Below are 9,464 nucleotides of genomic sequence, written 5' to 3'. Positions count from 1 at the left end.
GCCCCAATATAGGGGAATGCCAGGGCCAAAAGAATGGGAATGGGTGGGTAGGGAAGTGGGGGGCGCTATGGGGGACTTTTGGGATAGTATTGGAAATGCAATTGAGGAAATTATGTAATAAAAATATTTAAAAAAAAAATAGCATGACTTCAAAATGAGGAAATGTCAGAGAGCACGCGCGTGGGGAGGGTGAGTATTGTTTTCTGGAAGTGTTAATTCTTTAATGTGTGTGCTTTCAGTATCAAATACACACACACACATTACATTATATATACATATATATGTATATTACAAAGGATATATATATTTTTTTAAGTCTTGGAAGCTCTGAATTAGGAGCACAGTCTCTGAGATTAGACTGGCTGTGGAACCACAGTCTAATTCTGTGGTCAGATTTCTCTGAGCCTCAGTTTCCCTGTCTGTAAGTTGGGGTTAATAATAGCATCTGTCTGTGTGGCTGTCAGTGTGACTAGTGGTAGTCGGGCAATATAGTATGTGGGATTAACAACACTGTGAAGTATAGCATTGCTCACACCCAAGTCCCCTGAATCCTGTGTATGGCTCTGTTTTCCCGTGTCACCAGAATCGACTTGAGTGTCTCTTGAGTATGCTCTCTGGCCATGCAAATACTCTCAGCTGTCCCGGGGACAGTCAAATGCTACTTAACCACTTCCTTCTTCACCATCCTCATCTGTCAAATCCCATCTCAAACCTTCCTCATGGGTGGTAATATAAATGCTTGAACAGGGAAAGGACTCCTACCTAGCATACATAGAGGACTTGCAAACAGCGCATAAAAAGTATAACAAACAACCCAGTTATTAGGTAGGCAAAGACACAGAGATACGTTTTGCCACAGAGGACGTACAGAATGCCAATAAGCAGGAAAAAAAATTCTCAACAGCACAACTACCAGGGAAATAAGACCAAGGTGAATGCAACTATGCATCCATCGGAACAGCTAAGAAAGCTAATGACCACACCGAATGCAGGCAGAGATGTGGAGCAGTCTGAGTTAACTACATGTTTCCACCATGCGGGCAGGTGCCACCATGCTGGGAGACAGGTTCCCTTATTCTTCAATAACTAAACGTACAGTAGCACGTTTCCCAGCAATGGCCCTCCTGGGTGTTTACCCTAGTGAAAGGAAGACTTATATGCATGTAAAGAACCCACACGAACGCTGACAGCAGCTTCACATGTTATAGCTAAATTCAGATTCAAGCTGGATGACCATTGATGAAAGCATGACGTGTGGATGGATGGTCCAGAGGCCTTCTGTATCTGCATGTCCCACCCCCAAATCAGCTAGCTGGGTGCTGAAAATGTTCAGGGAAAAAGGGTTGATATTGTGTGGATTTTTTAATGTTATATCTTAAACAGTATAGTATAGCATTTCCTTATGTAACAATCACATTAGACTAATAAAGTCAGGCAAGATTATTTAAAGAATAAAGGGAATACAACCAGCTTTAGGTAGCTACTCCAGCATTTTATATAAGGGATTTGTTCTAATCTCATTTCTGTGTCTGCAATAAAATAAGTGTGACAAAAAGCAACTTAAGGGAGAAAGTGTTTATTCATCTTACAATACCAAAACCATCATTCCTGGGTGTAAAAGTAGTGACTCAAGCTGTTAGTCACAGGATATCTTTGCTCAAAAGCAAAGAGAAATAAATGCATGCGGGCCGACTTGGTTGATTGCTTGATTGCTTTTAGCTAGTGTTCTCTTCTTGTATACAATTCAGGACTCCTTGTCTAGGGAATGGTGCTACCCACAATGGGCTGAGTCTTTCTACATCAGTGAAGAATCAAGATAGTCTTCCATAGACATACCCATAGGCCATACTGATCTATACAAATCATTATTAAAACTCTTTCATGTGGTTCTAATTGTGTCAGGTTAATAGCAAAAACTGATCTGCCCAGAACTTGAGCATCTGCAGTGATTGATTTCCGAGGATGAACCTGCACCAATCCTTTGGGCTTTGAAGATGATTGTACGTCTATGGACCAGTATTGAACAGTTAACAGAAGAATAGATTATTGATCTTCAGCTTGAATAAATCTTGGACATTCTGCTGAGTGGAAAGGGTCAGTATTAGAAGGTTACACTTTGACATTCTACTGAACCATGAGGAAGTGAGGAAAGTTTTCAGATGGTACCCGAGGCCACAGCTGGCTGCCAGATCTCCGGATCAGTACCTAGCCAATCAACATTGGAGAGGCTTCCTCAGGCAGCTGATGGGAGCTGGTGCAGAGACCCATACACAAACAATAGGCAGAGCTTGGGGAACCCTTCAGAAATCGGGGTGGAAGGACCATAGGAGCCAGGGGTTTGAGGCCCCCACTAGAACAGTGTCAGGAATCAACTATCAGGGCTCATAGAGGCTGAACTGAGAGTCTTGGAGCCCACATGGGTCTACACTAGGTTCCCTGCATACAAGGTGTGGTTGTCTAGCCTGCAGTGTTAGTGGGACTCTCAGCAGTGGGAGAAGGAGTGTCTCTGATTCTTTTGCCTGCTCTTGGGACCCTTTTCCTCCTACTGAGTTGCCTTTTCTGGCCTTATTTGAGGGTTTGTGCCTAGTCTTATTGCATCTGGTTATGCTGCGTTCAGTGGTATCACTGAGAGGCCTGCTCTTTTCTGAAGAAAAACACAGGGTTAGTGGATATAGGGGAGAAGAGAGGAACTGAGGAAAATGGATGGAAGAAAGACTGGCAGTGTTTGCCATGTGTGGAGGAGGAGAAGGAATACAGGATGTGTGTGTGCATGTGTGTGTGTGTGTGTGTGTGTGTGTGTGTGTGTGGCATCTGTGGGGATAGAGGTATTCTGGTAGGTGACAACATGACACAGAAGAATACCCACATGCTGGACCAATGTCAGTGTCCTAGGCTTAATATGGACTCTGTGTGAGATGTAGCCAGCAGAAAATCCTGGGAGAAAGGCACATGCTATTTCTCTGAATTATCTTTGCAACTTCCTGCACAATTATTTCCAACACATTCAAAAGCATTCTAAGTGAACTGCTTTGAACTGCTTAAAAAGAGCTCAGAGCCATGCGTATGGAAGCCCGGAATCAATATCCACTCTCTTTTCTATGTCTGTTCTGCTACTACTTCATATAGGTCACAGTGAGACTGAGAGAAAGGGGGCTTGGGTTCCCATCTTACAGGTGAAACTACTGAGGCATAGGTCTATTAGAGAAACTGTCAAAGTTCTCATGCCCAGGAAGGCTTAGGAGTACTGTGCTGTAAAGATAAGTGAACTAACACCCGTGCCCTCTCTGAGCTCTGTGACACCTCTCTGAAGTGGTGGGGTAATATGAGCTCTTGCTCACTGTCATGGGGACTATCACATGTGCTCTGTGAGCTCTGAGGGAGGACAGGTTGAAACTTCTAACCCAGGAGGCCCAGGAAACCTTCCTGGGAGAAAGTGCATTGGGGATTGGTCTGAAGACCCTGTAAGAGTTTGGAAGGTAGCAGTGCTGCAGGGGGCAGGAACCTGACAGAGAAGGGCTGAAAGCGAGGATGTGCCAAGGTCATGGTGTCTGGGGCAGCAGTGTATGAGGACGGGGAGACATAGAGGAGGAAAGGCAGAGGCAGGTGATGACAGGAGTGGGTGAGGGGATAGGGATGGAGCTATGCCAACACTTCAGTGTGTCCCCAAATCTCATGTCCCAGAAACTTAGCCTTAGTGTGACAGTGTTGGGAGATGGGGATGGATAGGAGGTGATTAGATCAGAAGAACAGAACCTGGGTTGAGAATGTCTTAGGAGTGGGTTAGCTGCGGTGAGAAGTTGGCCCTGTTTGCCTTTCCATTCTTGTCTTCTCTTGATCTTCAACCTCCTATCCCACACAGCAGAGCATGGCTAGAACCCAGAGCCAGCCTCTCTGACTCCACAGGCTCCAGGATCATCAGTTAGATAAATCTCTGTGTGTGTGTGTGCGCGCGCAGTTTTTTTTTTTTTTTATAAATCACTCGGCCTCTGGCACTGGGTTATAGTAGTGGAACACAGCCAGAAAAGGCTTGTTCACTGTGGTCCCCATTGTCTGTGTTGGAGCTGAGTAGCTAGTGTCTGAAATGTAGCTGCAGTGAAGCTGGTGGGATGCCGCAAGAGGCCGACCCTCTATTTGTGCTGAAGAGCTGAGTGGAGCTCTACATTGGGTCTTGGGTCTCAGGACCTTTAAGAGAAGTTTTCTAAGATTCTCCTAAGGCACTGCCAGAGCAGATTCTGAAGGCGAATATGGAGTTTTAGGGGTTTGAGGACATTGTTATTATCTTTCATCTATACGTCCCCATCTGTTAGACCTTATTTATTTATGGCATGGTCAGGTCCAGGGACTGTCCGGGTCACTGTTAAATACAACTTGGAATTGGCTACCTAGAGGGGCCAGATCCAACTCTGTCCCAGGGTTGGAAACAGAACAATAAGCACAAGTGACCTGGGTGGACAGCACACAGCACAGTAGCAGAGCCTGACCATCTAGAGACAAAAGGAGAAGAAACAAGCCTTTATTGCAGCCAATCAACACATCTGCACAGCCTCTCTTAAGAACATCAGAGATGCAGTCTCATTCTGAAGGAGTCTGGCCTCCAAGGACTGAGGCATCCAGAAATCAATCATTGGTTGGATTGGAACACAGACAATGCTTCCATAGCAAACACATTGCAGTGGAGACTTTGAGACCCACAGGTTTGTTGGGTCTATGAGTGAAAACTCAACAATGATACAATATCATGACTTAAAATACATCAACCAAAATAACCACCTTTTCCTATGGCTCACCTTCTGGGGCCTTAAAGTGAATTATTTGAAGAAACCAGAACCCAAGGATTCCAGGTGTGTATTTCTGAAATACAATACCAGGATCTTCATGATCAGGTAGAAATGTCCAAGGGCAGCTAAGCCAAAGATAGAGCCTGGCAGGTGGCTGTTGATACAGAATGGCTTCTTTTGGAAAGGGCAGCAGTCCAGGTCAATCCTGATTCAAACTTTGGAGAACCCACTCATATATAATTGGCCATTGAGTGAATCACAACATGGAAAATTCCTTAGAGATTTATTGACCTGAAAGGATGCAGAGGTAGCATCTGGAGGGTGGTGGCTCTTTGCAGTCAGGACTGTGACTTGAGCAGCTTTCTTGCTGTAGCCACGTTGGATTGCTTCAGCTTGACTGTCCCCCAGGGCCTGGCTCAGCTGATGCTAGGAAAATGGATTTGGCCTTGTAAAAGGAGCTTTTCTAGATATGCACTCAAGCTTTAAGAGGAAGAATTGGATTAGAAAGAGCAACCGTCAGGGTTATTGAAGACGATCTGAGACAATTGTTTGAAAACGGAATTTTCTGAATTCTGAAGGTTTCCCTGTACCCTAGGAGAAGGGGCAGCCACTAAGCTTGTTCAGCACTGTTCTGATTTGGGTGTGAGATGTTCCCCAAAGGTCATGCAGGTAAACTTTTGCTCTTGGCTGGTGCAATTGTTTTGGGAGGCTATAGAACCTTTGTGTGGCAGAGGCTTGCTTGAGGAAGCAGCTTGCTGTGGGGAAGCCTTGAGGTGTAGAGTTGGCTTGTGGTCCTTTCTCTGCTTCTTGTCTCACTGAGGCGAGAGAAACGGGAAGTCCTACCTGCCACTGCCAGAGAGTCTCCAGTGCTGTGATTTTCTCACCACCACAGACTGTACACCTTCACATAGTGGGCAGAAATAAACCCTCCCGTCCTCAGGTTGCTTTGTCAGCAAGAAGAAAAGCAGCCAGTACCTCACCCAGCAGTGAGTACCCAGTACCTCACTAATAACGACAATAGAACACACACATTTCATGAGAAGCTTGGTGTGAGCCTTTGTTACTGGCTAGATGGGTTAAAAGTGTTAGCCATCGTTTATCTCATCTAATCCTCAAGCAACTCTGAAAGGGAGGCACTGTAATTACCTCCATTCAACAGAAGAGGAAGCAGGCACTGAGGTGAAGCGAGCAGATCCTATGAAGGTTAGTAATGGAGTCCAGCCTTGAGCTCAGGCAGCCCCCCAGACTGTGTGATTTACTGTACAGTACTAAGGAAACGTGGAGAAAGACAGGCTTGCCCAACTCCTACACAGGGGTCTGAGCAGGGTCCAGGCTGGCACCCAGCCTCCCCATCCCCTCCCAGCTGCCTCTTCCTCCTGATCTACCCCTCCCCTCACTCCTCCATCCTTCAGCTTGCCTTCTGGAACCTAATCGCAAGTGTCTTTAAATAGACAATCCATGGTTACTGAGCATCTGTGCTCCCACACTGAGAGCCACAGGAGGCTGTGCTGTGCTGGCTGGTGCGCTCAGGACTCTTGGTCTTTATAGAACTAGGAGCATCTTGACCTGTAGCCTTACTTCCAAGCCCCAGCTGTGGAAGTTGAGGCTCTTTAGTCTGTCCTTCTTGTCTATCCAGCCTGACCTGTGTACCCTTACTCTTGCAGATAAGTAACTTTCATTCCTTTGTCTGTGATGTTCCCTGGACTAGGAACTCCTGCTTTATGGACCTGGCACACTCATCATGGCCCCATCTCCAGGGCCTCAATATCCCTAAAATCCTTTCTAAGGCAGAGGCAATGCCACCTTCCAAGTACCCTCCATAGCACAGCACAGATGGCTAACCACTGACTGACTCCATTTCTTTGATTGGCATGCAGGTGGTGACATTTCTACTTTACAAAAATCAAGGAAACTCTCTTAAGTCAGGATTCTGACTAATTTGGAAGAATTTCTTGGTTCTGGAAATGCTGCTATTAAACTGAGTTTCATCTCAGGGCCCAAGATATACAGGACCTTTCCCTTCTTCCCAACAGTGAGCCCTGTTGGGTAGGGAACCATGACCTTTGGTATCTCTGGACTCCAAACAACCAGCACAGAGGATGCTCAGAGGTGGTACTTACTAGTTGGGAGGTTTACTGGCTGGTTTTGTGTCGACTTGACCCAAGCTAGAGGAAGGAGCCTCAGTTGAGGAAATGCCTCCATGGGACCGAGCTGTCGGGCATTTTCTCAATTAGTGATCAAGGGGGAGGGCCCAGTCCACTGTGGTGGTGCTATCTGTGGAATGGTGGTCCTGGGTTCTATAAGAAAGTAGGCTGAGCAAGCCATGAGGAGCAAGACAGTAAGCAGCACCTTTCCATGGCTTCTACATTAGCTCCTGCCTCCAGGTTCCTGTCCCATTTGAGTTCCTGTCCTGATTTCCTTCTCTTATGAACAGCATTCTAGAAGTGTAAGCTGAATAGCCCCTTCAAATTTGGTCATGGTGATTTGTCAAAGCAATAAAAACCCTAAGGTAAGATATAAGTCTTGGTACCTAGGGGCTGAAGGGTACTTTGTGCCCAGGTCTCCATAGGAGGCACCATAGAGGAAAGGAGAGCCAGCAGCTACCTGCCATTTGTCCACTGGGTTCATGCCTACCCCATGACTGCAGGCTTCTTCATCCTGCCTTACCCGGCACAAGTGAGCAGGAAGCAGACCCAACCGAGAGGATTCCAAGTTACATTGCTCTGTGCTCTGCCTCTATTGCCAGTCTTTGCTCTCAGAAGTTCCAGCAGCCGCTGCAGTCTTGCTAGGCCCTTGTTTTCCAACAGAGGTTTTCATCCCCCGGCCTTTCTCATTCTGGCTCTGGGCAGTGCCAAGGATCCTCCAATTTTGCTCTATACTGAATAATAAGTGGCTGTCACTTACTATGTTTCTTCTATGGGCATTATCCATAACTATGGAGTCTATGAAGACACAAGATAATCTAGCATGCTCTGTGTGACTTTATCAATTCCTATCTTCTCTACAGCAAACATTGCTAATCAACCACAGTATGCTTCCCTTTGGAACCCAGTTCTGGGCTGCCATGCTCAAGTGTGTTGGCTCCTGGACTGGCTTGTTTTTGCTATTGTGGATTAGATGTTTGCTCATTCGTTCTGTGTTTTGAGCCAGGATCTCAGTAGCCATAGGCTGTCCTTGAACTTGGACTTACTGAGTAGCTGACTCTGGTCTTCAACTCCTCAACCTTGTGCTCCTACCTTTGAATGCCACCATATTCCACTTAAAACTTTTAAATAGCTCTTCGGTAAAAGCAACTTGTACGATGGATGTATAACTAAGAAATGCCTCTCTGCGGGAATCCTGGGCTCTGAATTCAACAGGCATGCCTTAGAATTGGCCTGGAGTCTCAGACAAGGGCATAGAACTGAGGAGCAACATAGCCAGTCAGTCTTTACACACATACTTACTGAGCCTCTACTGTGTGCTTAATGCTGCTCTGTGGGTGTGGGGTTTACATACAGAGGTATTGACAGTCTTTGTGACCACCTAGGTGCTATTCCACTATATTTAATCTCTATGGCATCAGTTTTGGTCCATTTGTTGTTCTATAGATAATATCCTTCAAAACCCATGTTACTCTTCTTCCTTTCCACCAAGAAAGGTCAGCCATGGACTACAATGGGAGGGAGCACTACATTCTTTTCATTGGGATCTGGGTGTGCCCCAGACTTTCTGTGTTAGAGAACTGCCTGTTAACCTGACTGACACACTTGCTGTGTGATATCAGGCTCCTTGACACACCTGTCTAGCGCATCTTCATGGCTCCATGCTTGCCTTTAGAAAGAGTTCTCGTGTCTTGGGAGGTAAAGTACTTGCTATGTGAACACGGGACCTGTGTGTCCTGCTCCCTAGCATGCATGTAAAAAGCTGGATGTGGAGGCATGTCCCTGGAGTCCCAGAGCTGGGAAAACAGGTGGATCCTAGGAGTTCACAGGTTCGCCAGGCTAGCCAAGTTAATGGGCTCCAGGTTCAGTGAGACTGTCTCAAAAATAAAGGTGGAAAATGAGAGCAATTATGGGAGAAACTTGATATCAACTCTGGCCTCCATACACGCACATACATGAACATGCACACATGTGTACACATACATGTACACACACATGAACACATTCAGTTCTTGAACTCAGGTCCCCAAGGGAACCTTTCACCAGCTGAGGTCCAGTCCCACCTTCAAGTCAAATGCTTCCAGTTTCCTTTCCTAATTTTTGAGACAGGATCTCACATGACTTGGGCTTATCTTAAACTCACTATATAGCTAAGAATGGCCTTAACTCCGGACCCTTCTGCTCCCACCTCTCATATGCATGGGTTAATAGGAGTGTATCACTATGCCCAACTTCATGGAAGAGGTTGCTGAGAGGAATTAAAATGCTGTGATAAAACCGATTTTCCAAGTGTGGTGGTTTGAATATGCTTGGCCCATAGTAAGTGGCACTATAAGGAGGTGTGGCTTTGTTAGAGGAACTGTGTCACTATGGAGGTGGGGCTTTGAGGTCTCATTCATATATATATATATATATGCTTAAGTCTGGCCAGTGTGCCATAGTCTCTGCCTGCCTGAAGAAGATAGTCTCTTCCTGACTGTTGGATCAAGATGTTGAACTCTTGGTTCCTCCAGCACCATGCCTGCCTGGATGTTGCCATGCT

At 46.0% G+C, this 9,464-nt stretch overlaps 1 long non-coding RNA gene across 1 annotated transcript in view; it reads left to right on the top strand.

The window, feature by feature from the left end:
* The window catches only part of LOC110299004, a 40,028-nt gene that overhangs the window by 3,598 nt on the left and 26,966 nt on the right, over positions 1-9,464 (top strand). The window lies entirely within an intron of this gene.

The sequence above is a fragment of the Mus caroli genome, chromosome 7 (assembly GCF_900094665.2).
Source record: "Mus caroli chromosome 7, CAROLI_EIJ_v1.1, whole genome shotgun sequence".
NCBI lineage: Eukaryota > Metazoa > Chordata > Mammalia > Rodentia > Muridae > Mus > Mus caroli.
This window is presented reverse-complemented; position numbering and strand designations above follow the sequence as displayed.